This window comes from Pinus tabuliformis, chromosome 9 (genome assembly GCF_031772625.1).
Source record: "Pinus tabuliformis cultivar Carrire ecotype Pingquan chromosome 9, CPIR1, whole genome shotgun sequence".
Classification (NCBI taxonomy): Eukaryota; Viridiplantae; Streptophyta; class Pinopsida; order Pinales; family Pinaceae; genus Pinus; species Pinus tabuliformis.
The window spans coordinates 713,524,266-713,537,173 of record NC_142307.1 but is presented as its reverse complement, the minus strand read 5'-3'; positions in this window follow the sequence as shown (position 1 = coordinate 713,537,173).

Here is a 12,908-nt window from a genome sequence, read left to right as displayed (position 1 = left end):
CAAAATAGGTAACTAAGTAAGTTTGTATGCAACTGTCCAAATAATACTTTAATGGTATATACCCTCTCATGCTTGCTATTAAGCATTAAAATGTAATCAGGTATCATGCAATATACTTATTAAATTATATTTGGAATTCCATATACAATTTGAGTGGCCCAAATGGTTAAGAGCATGTGTTTCCTCCTAAGAGGTCATAGGTTCAAAACCAGAGGGGATAAAGAATGTATGCCTTCATAGAGTTAGCAGTCAAATCGTTGCGCGGAGGTGGGTCCCTTGTCCCACAACCAAGGGGGTCTCATACACCAATTTGGTGTATGGTTTGTTGTGACCTTAAAATTGAATAATGATAGTACTGATAATAATAATAATAATATATTACATGGTCCCTTATCCCACAAACAAGGGGATCTCATACACCAATTTGGTGTCTGGCTTGGTCGTGACCTTAAAATTGGATAATGATGATAATAATAATAATATATTACATGGTATATCATCACAGACATGGTATCATTATACTCTACATAGAATAATATACTATAGAAAATTATCATATGGGTTGGGTGGCATTATTATACCTTTACATAGAATAACATATTAAGGTATATTATTATATGGGTTGCAATCATTATATATTATATGTTATATAATTGATAGTTATATCTACTAAAATTGATGTTTGATTGTAACTATATGTATATGTGCATGAGGGATGTATAAGAGATATTATTTGATGAGATATGCATTTCCTTTTGAATAGTTGTATTGCAACATGGTAGCAAAATTAAAATGAATAAATAAATCCATGATTGGATTTATCTTTAAGATGGGCATAGGTCAATGTCAAATTGTTGTCATGGAAATACAACATAGTAGGGAACACACTTGTAGGGATCAATCCCTTACATATAGTGATCAATGTTCAACAATTTGTGATATGCATATATATTAAATCTTAATACATATTTCGTATTTAAGTCTATGTTAATAGGTTAATCCCTTGTATTTTAGTTTTCCTAGTTTATAACTAATACACAATTATTTCTAACAAAATATTTTAATGGACCCAAAGATTCATAAGGTTTGAATTTGGACTCTAATACAATAAGTAATGGATCTAATTTCCATATAATCATATATAAATCACTAAACAATGATAAATTGACCTATATTCATAACATTTATAAAATATAATTGTGATGGAAACTCTAAAACCTTCAGTTATCGCCTTGTCTCTAGGGGATTTTCAGTTTTAGGATTCTTCCCTTCATCTGAAGCTCCCTCATTTTGGTGCCATTGCTGCAAATTCGTTAAATCGTGAGGAATTTTTTTTGCCCTAGGGTTCTTCCCTCCTTTTAGGTGATGCCATCACTTCATATTACTTGAGATTTTTGATCCTCTTCGGGCTGCTCTCAAGAGGTACTCTCTGTCAGCAAGTGAAAGTTGTCAACTTTGTCTCTACACTCATAGCCAAAATCCAAGATCAAATAACAATCCCTTTCATCTCAATGCAACTCCTACATTGGGGTAGGCAAATTCAGGGAGGGATTTTGCTAAAAGATTATGGTATAGGATAAGATGCCTTAATCCTCCTAGTCTTGAGACTGAACCGAGGAGTCAGAGTTTGGTGTGGATTGTAATATTCTTTTTAAGAAATTATGTGATAACACAGATGTATCGTGGAATTCTCAGCAAAATATACTGATAGTTGGAAAGAAAATTAATAAATTCTACATCCATGTTCAAAATTTCCATTTGTAAATAAAACAATGCAATAACAATTTCGGGCAAATATGAACTTTATTGAATTCACCAAGGGAGGGTTTTATAATCTAAAAGCCTTTTCTGAAATTACACAAAATTATGAGATGAAATTGACATTATAATTTTGGATGATGCTTCCCAGTGAACTTGTCCCTTGGAAACTCAACCTCAACAACAAACAAACTCGACCCTCTGGAAAATGGTGATTCAACCCTTTTGGATCTCTAGATTTGGCCTCAACGATAAATATGGCCTCTTTCAGTTAAACTAAGCTCTAGCAATGAACTCGATATTTAGATGATAAACTCGACCTCTCAGCGAGATGAACTTGGTCCTTGGTAGATAACTTTGGCCTCCAATAAATTCAACTCCCATAAATGATAATTCGTCCTTCAGTAAATTTAGCCTCCACATATGAGCTTGACCTCTAATGAAATCGACCTCTACAAAGGATAAAATCAGACTCCAAGTGAATTTGGCCTCTACAAAAGATGATTTTGTCCTTAAGTGAATTCGGCCTTCTTAGAAGATAATACAACCTCCAGGTGAATTTGAACCTTATAGAAAATGAATTCGGCCTCAAGTGAATTCAGATTCCTCAGAAAATGAACCAAGACTTAAACTTATGCCCTGCAGGGAATTCCTCCTCAATGATAAAATTTGCCTCTAGCAATATACTTCAACCTTGCAATTACAATAATGAAAATCTAAAAATTTAACGCATAGACCAAGGGTTTCTCGTTTGGAAAATTCACTCCAAACACCTGCAATAAACACACATTGAAGATTTGAAGTAATCTCCCCAAGATCCAAGTAGGGTGGCAATCAGAATCCACATAAATCAGTTGAAGAGTTTTGCTTGAAACCATAGTATGAGACTCACTTGAGCTAAATCAATTTCCAAAAAATAATGAATATAATAGGATGCTTGTGAAGTGAGCTCCTCTCCTTTTTTAAAGATTCGTTGACATATTTCTCCAATATTCTAGAAACACCTTTATTATTATTTTATTTAATAAAGTCACTAAGTGCGTTTTTCTTATTTTATCCAAGTGACTTTTTCCCCTTTTATTTATTAATATCAAAAAGTAGAGTTATGCAAAATTTGTTTGTCCCCTTAGCAATTTCCCTTTTTTCTAGCCTAGAGGAGAGAAGTTAGGCTAGTAACAAATACAACTCCATGCTCAAATGATTAGGGACATTACAGTCCTCCCTACCCAAGATTGATTTTCCCCAAGCAAGTGTAATCTTGGATGTTGAGGTATCTGCTCCCCCTCCCATGTTGTATCCTCTATTGGTAGATATTTCCATTGAATAAGGTATTCCCTGATAACCATGTTACTCCACCTCCTTTCTCTCATCTCTAGTATCACCTTTGAAACCTACACCAATTGTCCTTCATCATCCAAGGGAGTCAATTCGGATGAAGATATGACCTATTGCCCCAATTCTTTCTTCACACAAGACATGTGGAAGACATTATGAATCTTTCTCCCTTTTAGAAGCTCTAACTCACAGTCTACTTCTCTGAATCTTTTGGTGGCTTTGTATGCCCCATAAAATCATGGCTTTAGCTTCTCTGCACCTTTTTGTTTGAGGGTGGATGGTCTGTAAGGTTGCAGATGCAAATATACTAGGTATCCATCTTGAAAAATCCTATCGATCTAATTTTTATTAATATACATTTTTTCCTAGTTTTATGTCAAATGTAAATTGTCCTTGAGAGCCTTGAGAATGTCTTGGCTCTCTTGGATCCAATCCTTAGACTTTGGGGGCCATATTGTCTCCAAATACCATCTCTGTAAATGAAAGGGCATCATAACCATATAAAGCCCTTAATGGTGACATACCAGTTGACATGTGATGTGTGGTACCATCTCACCCATGCCTTTTGTTGCCTTGTCACATAGTTCCTTAAGTAACCCTCTAACCATTTGTTAAATATATATATTTTCCCATTAATTTGGGGGTGATAAATCATGCTAGGTGTGATATTTGTACCCACTAATTGGAAAATATCCTGCCAAAATCCACCAATAAACCTGTTATCTTTGTCACTAACAATGGTCTTTGGTAGACCATGCAACCTGAAAACCTCCTAGAAGATTAAATCCGCTATCAGAGTTGTTGAATACCTAGAGGGAATTTTGAAGAAACGGGTGAACTTAGTCAACATGTCCACCATAACATAGATGCAATATCTCCCCTAAACTGATGGTAACATTGCGATGAAATCCATTAATACGCTCTCCCACTGTTGTGCTAAAATATGCAATGGTTGAAGAAAGCATGCAATATGTGTGTGCTCATCTTGTTCTGCTGATACATACTACACTCATGAAAAAAATATTAGGACATCCTCCTTGAGACCCTTCCAAGATAATCTCTCTCTAATGGTTCTTTAAGTCTTGAGGAAGCTTAGATGCTTTGCCAATGAGGAATCATGTGTTGCACGCATAATATTCTATTTCAACTGAGACTCGGGCACCAAGTAAATCCTATCCTTGTAGTAAACGATATCATCAATCACCCTGTACGTGTCATCCTGCAATTGACGATCCATAATCTCATAATCCAACTTGTTTTTTGAGTACTACACTAAAAGGTGAGATCTCCAATCTACCAAGATGTCCATGACAGAAAATGTTGTTGGTCTCCTAGATAAGGAATCTACAAACCAAATTGTTCTTTCCTTTTACATATTCTATCTTAAAACCGTATGCTTAGATCTTGCTAGGCCACTTATGTTGCCTATCATTGAGCTCCTCTTGGTCCCAAAAAAACTTGAGACTGTTATGATTAGTCTTCACCTTGAACTTTTTCTCTACCAAGTATGGACTAAAATTTACCAAAGCATGCTTTATTGCCAGCATCTCCTTATCATAGATGGAATAAAATCTCTCATAGTATCTGAGCTTCCTGCTCTCAAATGTAATGGGATCATTACTTTTCATAAAAACTACCTTTAAACCTTCCCCTGAGGCATCACACTCAAGAACAAATGGTTGCCTAAAATATGGTAAGGGTAGCACAATACATGTGCTCATTGCCTCTTTGAGCCACTCAAGGGCTCCCTATGTTGCATAATTCCAAACAAAATCCCCTTTCTTGGTGAGATATGTAAGAGACGTTGCCAACTAAGAGAACCCCTTAACATATTTCCCATAATACATGCAAATGCCTAAGAATCCCTTTAAAATCATTTCATTCATGGGAGTTCCCACCCAATAATAGCTCAAATCTTCTCTTGGTGTACCTGCACCGCCTATCCACCAATCACATGCACCAAATAGAGAATCTCTGTAAACCCAAAATCACATTTGGACAATTTAAAATACAATTGTTGCTCCTAGAAAATCCTCAACACCTCGTATAAATGTTGCAAGTTCTCCTGCCATGTCCTATTATATACCAAGACGTCTTCAATGAAAACCAATATAAATTTACATAGTTTTTTGTTGAAAACATGATTAATGCAAGACTGGAAGGTGGCTAGAGCATTAGTTAGGCCAATGGGCATAACCAAAAACTCATATTGCCCATAATGGCATTGAAAAATAGTCTTCGAAATTTCTTGCTCCCTAACTTGAATTTGATGGTACCCAAAGCTAATATCTATCTTGGAGAAATAATTAGCTCCCTTCTGTTAGTGTCAATATCTTCACACTTCCATCAGTGATCAAATTGCTCTTTTGTACGCATATTAGGTGTCTCATCCGATCAGCTGCATTCCATTAGGTCATGGATCAAATGATGGTAGTGTCTTCATATTAATTTCCCTCATGACATTCACCTGCTGACCTATTTTCACATTTTTAGGTCATTTACTGTCATCCTGTTTCATTTCATTTACAAAAATCAGTTTTAGGGTTTTAGTCTCACTAGGTCTAAGGTTTGTCATCATGGTCATCCAAAATTGAATAAAAGGTCAGCAAGCACATGAGGAGGATTAATAAGTTCATAAAATCGTAAATTTACTGTTGATATGCTCATTAAATCTTTTTTACCTCAAAACTCTGTTTTGAGGTGAAAACAAAGTTTTTCCATTTTATGTACATATTTCATGTAATTTAAGTGTTTCTATATGTAATAAGTTCAGCAGCTGCTCTTGGTCACCTTGCCAACTCTAACCACTGCAAAAACAAAAGCACTAATGCATCAGTTCATCAAATGGTCAAGAAAACGTCAAACGTCAAATGAAAAATAGAGTTTTTGAGAAAAAGTGACTAAGACTTTATAAAAGTGGGTTTGCAATGAGGAAAAATTAAAGTGCATCCATTTATAAAGTGAATTCATGCTAGCCATTCATTTCATTGTGCAAAACATCAAGTGAAGAGCCAAAATTGTGATTTGAAGGGAAATCGAGCAAAGGAGGAAGAAAACCTTGTTTTTGCAACACGTTTGCCTGGCACTGCGCATCAAAGGGTTGGTGTTGCGCATCAGACCAGCGCTGCACATCAAACAGTTTCTGCCAGTGTAAAAATACACAGGCACTGCGCATTAGGCAGGCGCTGCGCATTGGGCCCAGTGCGCTGTGCATTGGCCAGGGAGGTTCCAAAACCACTCAAATTCATCCTAAACTCTCCCAAACGCTGCATTTAACTCCTTCAAGTAATTTTTCATCAATCTTGAGCTAAAATGAGTCTTCTCCATGTTTTCTTCATGAGTTTTTATTCTTAAAGTCAAAACCCTAGCTTGCCTTCATACATTTCCATCTCATTGCAAAATTTCCACTACATTACAAAACCAACATCTTTTTCCCCTTTTCCCAAACTTCATTGCCCTTAATCTACCCATTATTTCCATTTTCCCATTCCCTATTCCCCTAAGAAACTAATTCCCTTCATCAAACCCTAAGTCCCTCATAAGTCAAAGCCCTAATTTCCTAAATTTGTCCCTTCATTCCCCTACTCCACTTCACATTTGCAAAATCTCTTCATACTCATCTTCTTTGTTCTCACCCATTGTCATTGTGCACCATACCATCATCACATCACATCCCTAAGACAAACATCATGGACAAAAGCAGTGAATCAAGTTTTGAAGAAGAAACACTTAGTGATAGCTCAAGGGAAAGAAATGTGCAGCCCAGGAGACCTCACAAGTGTGGAAAAATTATTAGGGAGGAACCTATTAGCATGAGTGAACTCCTTGCTTTCCCTCTAGCCACCACATGTTTCAGATATCAGTCCTGTTTTGAGTTTTGTGAAATGGTTGAGAGGGTCAAATATCACCATGAGTTAGCAAGGCAGTTTGTCATAAACATGGAAAATAATGTGGTGCATCTCGCTGGGATCAATTTCAGTCTTTCACCAGCTATCATTGCAGAAGCTACAAGAATTCCAGATGTAGGGTAAAAGTGGAACAAAAGGTAGAATATCAGTATGCAACATTATGAACCTTATATCAAGGCCAAATACCATGGTAAACTTAGCAGGGTGTTTCCTTTCAAATTCTTGGAGGACCGACATGTTCCACTCATGAAGCTTATCATCAAATACTTTACATGTGAGGGTAGGTTCCCCAGACTTTATACCTACCATATCAGATTGCTTATGCACTTCACCCGGGTCAGAATGATGAGCATTCCTTATTTCATTGTAAAAAAATAGAAAGGATGACAGTGATTACAAAAAGAAAACCATTTCCACAGCAACTCAATAGTATTTATCATTTTTCTGTCATCAAAATTGTTGTTTTGCATCAGCTCACTCAGTTGGGAGTGTCATGGGAAACTTTCATTGCCCATGAATGCTTCAAGGGGCCTCAAATATTTTCAGATCCTCAAGAGGAAGGTGAACCTTCTGGGCAACAAAAAGAGCCTGAAAGTAAAACAGAAGAGGCTCATGTTCCTGTGTTTGTTACTTATGAAAGAGGCACTAGGATGCTTTTTGCAGCTGCCAAACAAGTACTATCTCCACCAGGGGTGGAAGGGGTCTCATTTTCTTCACCGGACCACAGGAAAATGCTATCTTCACCGGGGGTGAAAGGGGCTTTGCCTTCTTCTCCAGCTAAACAGGTACAGGGTAGAGACAAAGGAAAGCAACAGATGCATGAAGAGGGCCCTACTAAAGGGCAAGACAGGGATTTTGTTTTGATTGAGGAGGATGTCATTGATTTGGGCTCTCAAAGCTCAAGACTCAAGGATATGATTATCAAAGAGAAGGAGGCTGAAATACAAGCCTTATCACTTGACCTTGAGAGGGCCAAATGGATCATCAACTTTCTTGAGCAGGAGAACAAGCAACTGGAAGATAAGCAAGCTATTATGGAGTTGCAAACGATTAGAGAAAATAGGCAAGTGGCAAAGAGAAGAAAAATCAAGATGACATCCCTTGAGCAAGAAATTGAGGCTGACCGAGAATCATGGTTGGAAAGGGTGAACATTCACCTTGAGAAGATGCTTGAGAAAGCTAACAAAGAAAATAAAATGTTGCGCCATATGGCTTATCATTACTTAGCTCGGAATAAAATTTGCAAGACAAGGATAAACAGGCTAAAAGCTAAGTTAAAGAGAGCCTTGAGGGCCAAGAAGGAACAAGATAAACTGAAAATTTTGACTGAAGCTTCATTAGCTCAGCAAAGCAGTTAGTAAGCTTGCCTCTTACCAAATCTAAAGAAATTTTGGGAAGTTTTTGTCATTTCACAATTTTGTAATTAAAAACACAGGAATTTTCAGCTGGTGGCGCTGCGCATTGAGTTGGCTCAGTATTTTGAAAAATGGCTTGCAGTTTTGGATTCCTCGTGGAAAAGCAATGAAACCCAAAAAGTTTCATAAAATTTGGAGGAGATTTGGGTCTCCTAAAGGGAAAAAAACACCTAAAAAATGACCTCTCTACCACTTTTTGGACCCACAGAAACCAATCTTGGGAGAAATGATTTTTGAAGGGGCAAATCAACTCCAAATTAGAAAATTCAAAGTGTACTAGAAACTAGACAGACATAGATTTCCAACAAGCTATCTTGGGCCTAATTTGGTGAAGTGGAAGGCCTCCAAAAGCAACCTTGAAGTGGCGCTGCGCATCAGGCTCAGGGCGCTGTGCATCAGGCAAATTTTTGCCAATTTTGCCTAAAAACTCAGAATTTCGCCCAGTTTGACTATCAATTGACTTTTTCTCTTCTCCTTGGTAAATTTGTGATGGTAAATGATGTAATATGATGTAAATATGATGAAAAATGACTTGAGAGGGTAGATACATCAGTTAGAGGTGGTTTGAGGTTGAATGAATCAGTTTCCATAGTTTTAGAGGCAAGTTGTTCCACTGCCTATTTTCTAGTTCCTAGTTTAGATTTTGTTGAAATAGCTCCTTGACTCATGGATTCGACCCCTCATGGCTAGAATAGGTGGTTTGATGCCTATATTATGTACTTTCTTAGTCATTTGTAAAGGTTGGACTCTTGTGGATGCTTTGAGCTTTATTGTAAATCACTTCTGTAGTTTGGCAAGGAAATGAACCAGGGTTTTGCAACATTTTGTGGGATTCTTGTGGTAATGTGTCCTGGCATTGTTTTTTCCTTTGTTATTTAGTTTCTCTTATGTGTATATGTGTCAGCATCTATTTCTTCTTCATAACTAAATGAATCAAGATAAATAGGTGGAATCCATTGATATTTAGTGCTCTGCCTTGAGGATACATTTAGTTTTTAATGTTTTCTGTTGTTTGAAGAGGACTCATGAACTTTGCATGCGCTCTCCAACCTCTCACCAGTCTTAGACTTACCATCACACCAATTCAAAGTGCCAAAACACTTACCTACCTCGCCCCACAGAACCTCCTGCAAATCTGAGTTGATTTCCCGGACCCAAAGCTGCCTTCTTCATTTGATCCAGCAACCAACCATTAAAATCAAACAAAATCCTCTGACCTAATATACCTAGCCTAAAATCAACATTTATTTTCAGTCATCTCAAGCCCTAGTTGCCATATTCTAATTGAGATTGACAAGGAGAGAGCCCTCTCCCGACCTGGTAGGGCTAGCTACCAGGTTAAGCGTGGTTTGATGTTACCCTAGACCTGCCTTCCTTCAGCCTGAGGTAGATTTAGGCACTAACATAGTGGCAACCATACTGGGGAAGAACTGAAAAATATTACCCCAGTACTTTTAAAACAATTCTAGACTTTTGGATGATAGGTTTAGAATTCATTTGGCTGAAAAGATTGTAATGTCCATTTGAATTTTGGGAAAAATTCAACACACTGGCTTCCAGACGATACACCAGGGCCAATCCTGATCCTGATCCTCCTCCCGTGTTTGAAAACCCAAATCTCATTCCAAGAATACTTAAGCAAGAAAGTTCTTTGAGTCCAAGACCGGTTTTCAGATCTCATTCATGCCCAGTCATATTTCAATATCTCGAAGATCTCCCGTTTGATGAACACTTTGATCTATCTTTGTTTGAAACTAAATCTGAAAGTGCAGTTGGTGATACTGTTTTAAATCCGTAGTTTGTCCAATATCTTGAAACTAAAAGAGCGAATAGATCAATTGATGCTTATATTTTGAATTCACTTCAAACATCTATTGTGGCTACCAATATTCCCGAGCTCCTAGAATCAGCATATGCTACTCTTGGTTCATCTGTTGTCTTGTCTAGTTCTGAAGTTCATTCTCAACCACAGTTTATCCCCACCCTTCCTGTGCAACCTACCATATCTGATCAAAGATATGTTGTCTCTTCTCCCCCTTCAACACCTCAAACATCTATCATTTCTTCACCTCCTTCGACACCCCATAGACCCATTGCATCGACTGTCGTTGTTGTTATAAATCCTCCTACTTCTCCAAGGCCAGTTTCCAATCCACCTCAAGCAATGGCTGCCAGATATGCACCTCTCGTTTTGCCACAGAACTTGGATGCTATGCCTGCTGATTACCAAAGTAAGATACCATTGTTTGATGCCACTCAAGGTATCACAGCACAGCAGCATGTTGACAGGATGAACGACTTCTTTGATCTTCATGAGATAGATGAAGAGAATGTGACCATGTGATTATTTGTGCAAAGTTTTGGAGGCAAGGTGCAAAAGTGGTTCAGAGCACTGCCCGCGGGGACTATCAATACATTGCCGGTTCTTCATAGACAATTTCTGGATCGTTGGGAGGTAAAGAAAAATCCACTCCAAATTCTTTCCGAGTATGAAAATATAAAGAGGAATGTTGGTGAAAGTGTTCAGGATTACTGTGTAAGATTCAATATTGTCTATAATGCTATTCCAGCTGATATCAAGCCATCGATGGGGTTGGCTTTAATAAAATTCCCCGATGGTTTTGATCCTGACATGGCATACCAATTGAGAGAACGAGATCCTACTACATTGGAGGATATGCAGAAAATTGCAGTGAGTGTGGAGGCAAATCTGCTAGCTAAGAGAGCTAGGACAAAGACTAAGAAGAAAGTGACCATAAAGGAAGAAGCTTCTTCCTCAGATAATTTGCTTCGTAAAATTGAGAAAATGTTTGATAGATTCACCATTACAGATAAGCCAGAGACACGAATCAAAAATCCAAATTTTCATGGTCAGCAGCAGCCACAGTTCAAGATTAAACAGCGGGAACAAAGAGTGCAAGATCAATCAACACAGTAGCAAGTCAAAACACCTCTACAGCAAAACTATGTGCATGGCCGGAGTCAGAGGATGATGAGAATCCAATAGGAGAGGATAATCACTTTTTTACAGCAGATGGTTTGCCTATTTATATCACGGAGGATGAGGAATATTCAAAAAGCCCGGCTGTACAGAAAGATGAGAATTTTATACTAGCCAATGAAAAAGTTTTGGAGGAAGAATCAGATGAATATCAGAGGGGATATATGAATGCACTGACAGTGCAGCAAAGACAGTATTCACTCAGGAGCACGGATGTACCAATCAATCCAATTCAAAAGTGGAAGGAAGTAGCACAACCAAAGAATGATTCTCCAAATGTTAAGAAAAAGGGAAAGGAGCCAACAGATCCTACTTCTAGCAAAGTACAATCTACAAATGAGAAGTCAAATTAGCCAAGTACAACAAAGGAAAAGTCTGAAAAGAAGGATTCTCCGGTCAAAGAGGTAGATAAAACTACAACCTTTAGCTTAGAGAATGAGATTGCTAAGTTAAAAGTGTCGATACCTTTGACTGAATTAATGAAGAATAGTAGTTATAAGAGTCAAGTGTCAAAGATTTTGAATGTAGATCCCCTGTCTGATATGGTTAATGTGGAAGATGACCAACCCGAGCTTATTTTTGGTCCGGCATTAGAAGGCCAATCTGAGGATAGTGAAGTAGCCCCGTTTTACATCAGCCTTAGATTGCATGATTATGTCTTGCACAATGCCATGTTTGATTCAGGAGCATCTCACAACTTGATGCCAAAGGCAATTATGGAAAAATTGGGTTTGGACATCACTTGCAAATATCATGATCTTTATTCCTTTGATTCCGGTAGGGTTAGATGTATTGGTCTCATTAAGGATTTGGTTGTGACTTTAGATCAGATTCCAGCAAAGAATGTTCTCATGGATGTAGTTGTGGCTGACATTCCCCCTAGATTTGGCATGCTTTTATCTAGGTCGTGGGGTGCAAAACTGAAAGGGACATTGCAGTTAGATTTCTCCTATGCCACTATTCCCGTGTTTGGTTAGCTGAGAAAATTATATAGGGAGAAGAAGATGAAGTATATGATCACAAGAAAGGAGAAACCTTTGAATCATCCAATTAACTATGTACATACAGATTTAGAATCTTTTGTTCTTTATTCTGACAGTGGTTTTAATGATGTAAATAGTCAACTAGTTGAAGTGGAAGATATTCCAGAGATAACAGAAAATTTTAGGGCAGTACTTGATCAAGAGAGACAAAGGCTTGAAAGTACCGCTGAACAGTCTACATTCCGCCAACAACAGAAAATTGATGGACAACAGCCAAAGGTAGAAGAGCAAACAGAATTCCAGCACTTGGAGGAAGAAGCTGGTTTGTGGAGTATGGATTTTGATGGAGCAGTAGGTAAGGATGGTGCAAGAATTGGGATTTGGATACGCAGCCCTGTTTTCCTACCAAATAAAGTCCCAATTAATATAAGAATTTGTTCATATAAATTGGCTTTCAATTGTTCTAACAACGAAGCCGAATATGAGGCACTGATTGCAAGGTTGAAGA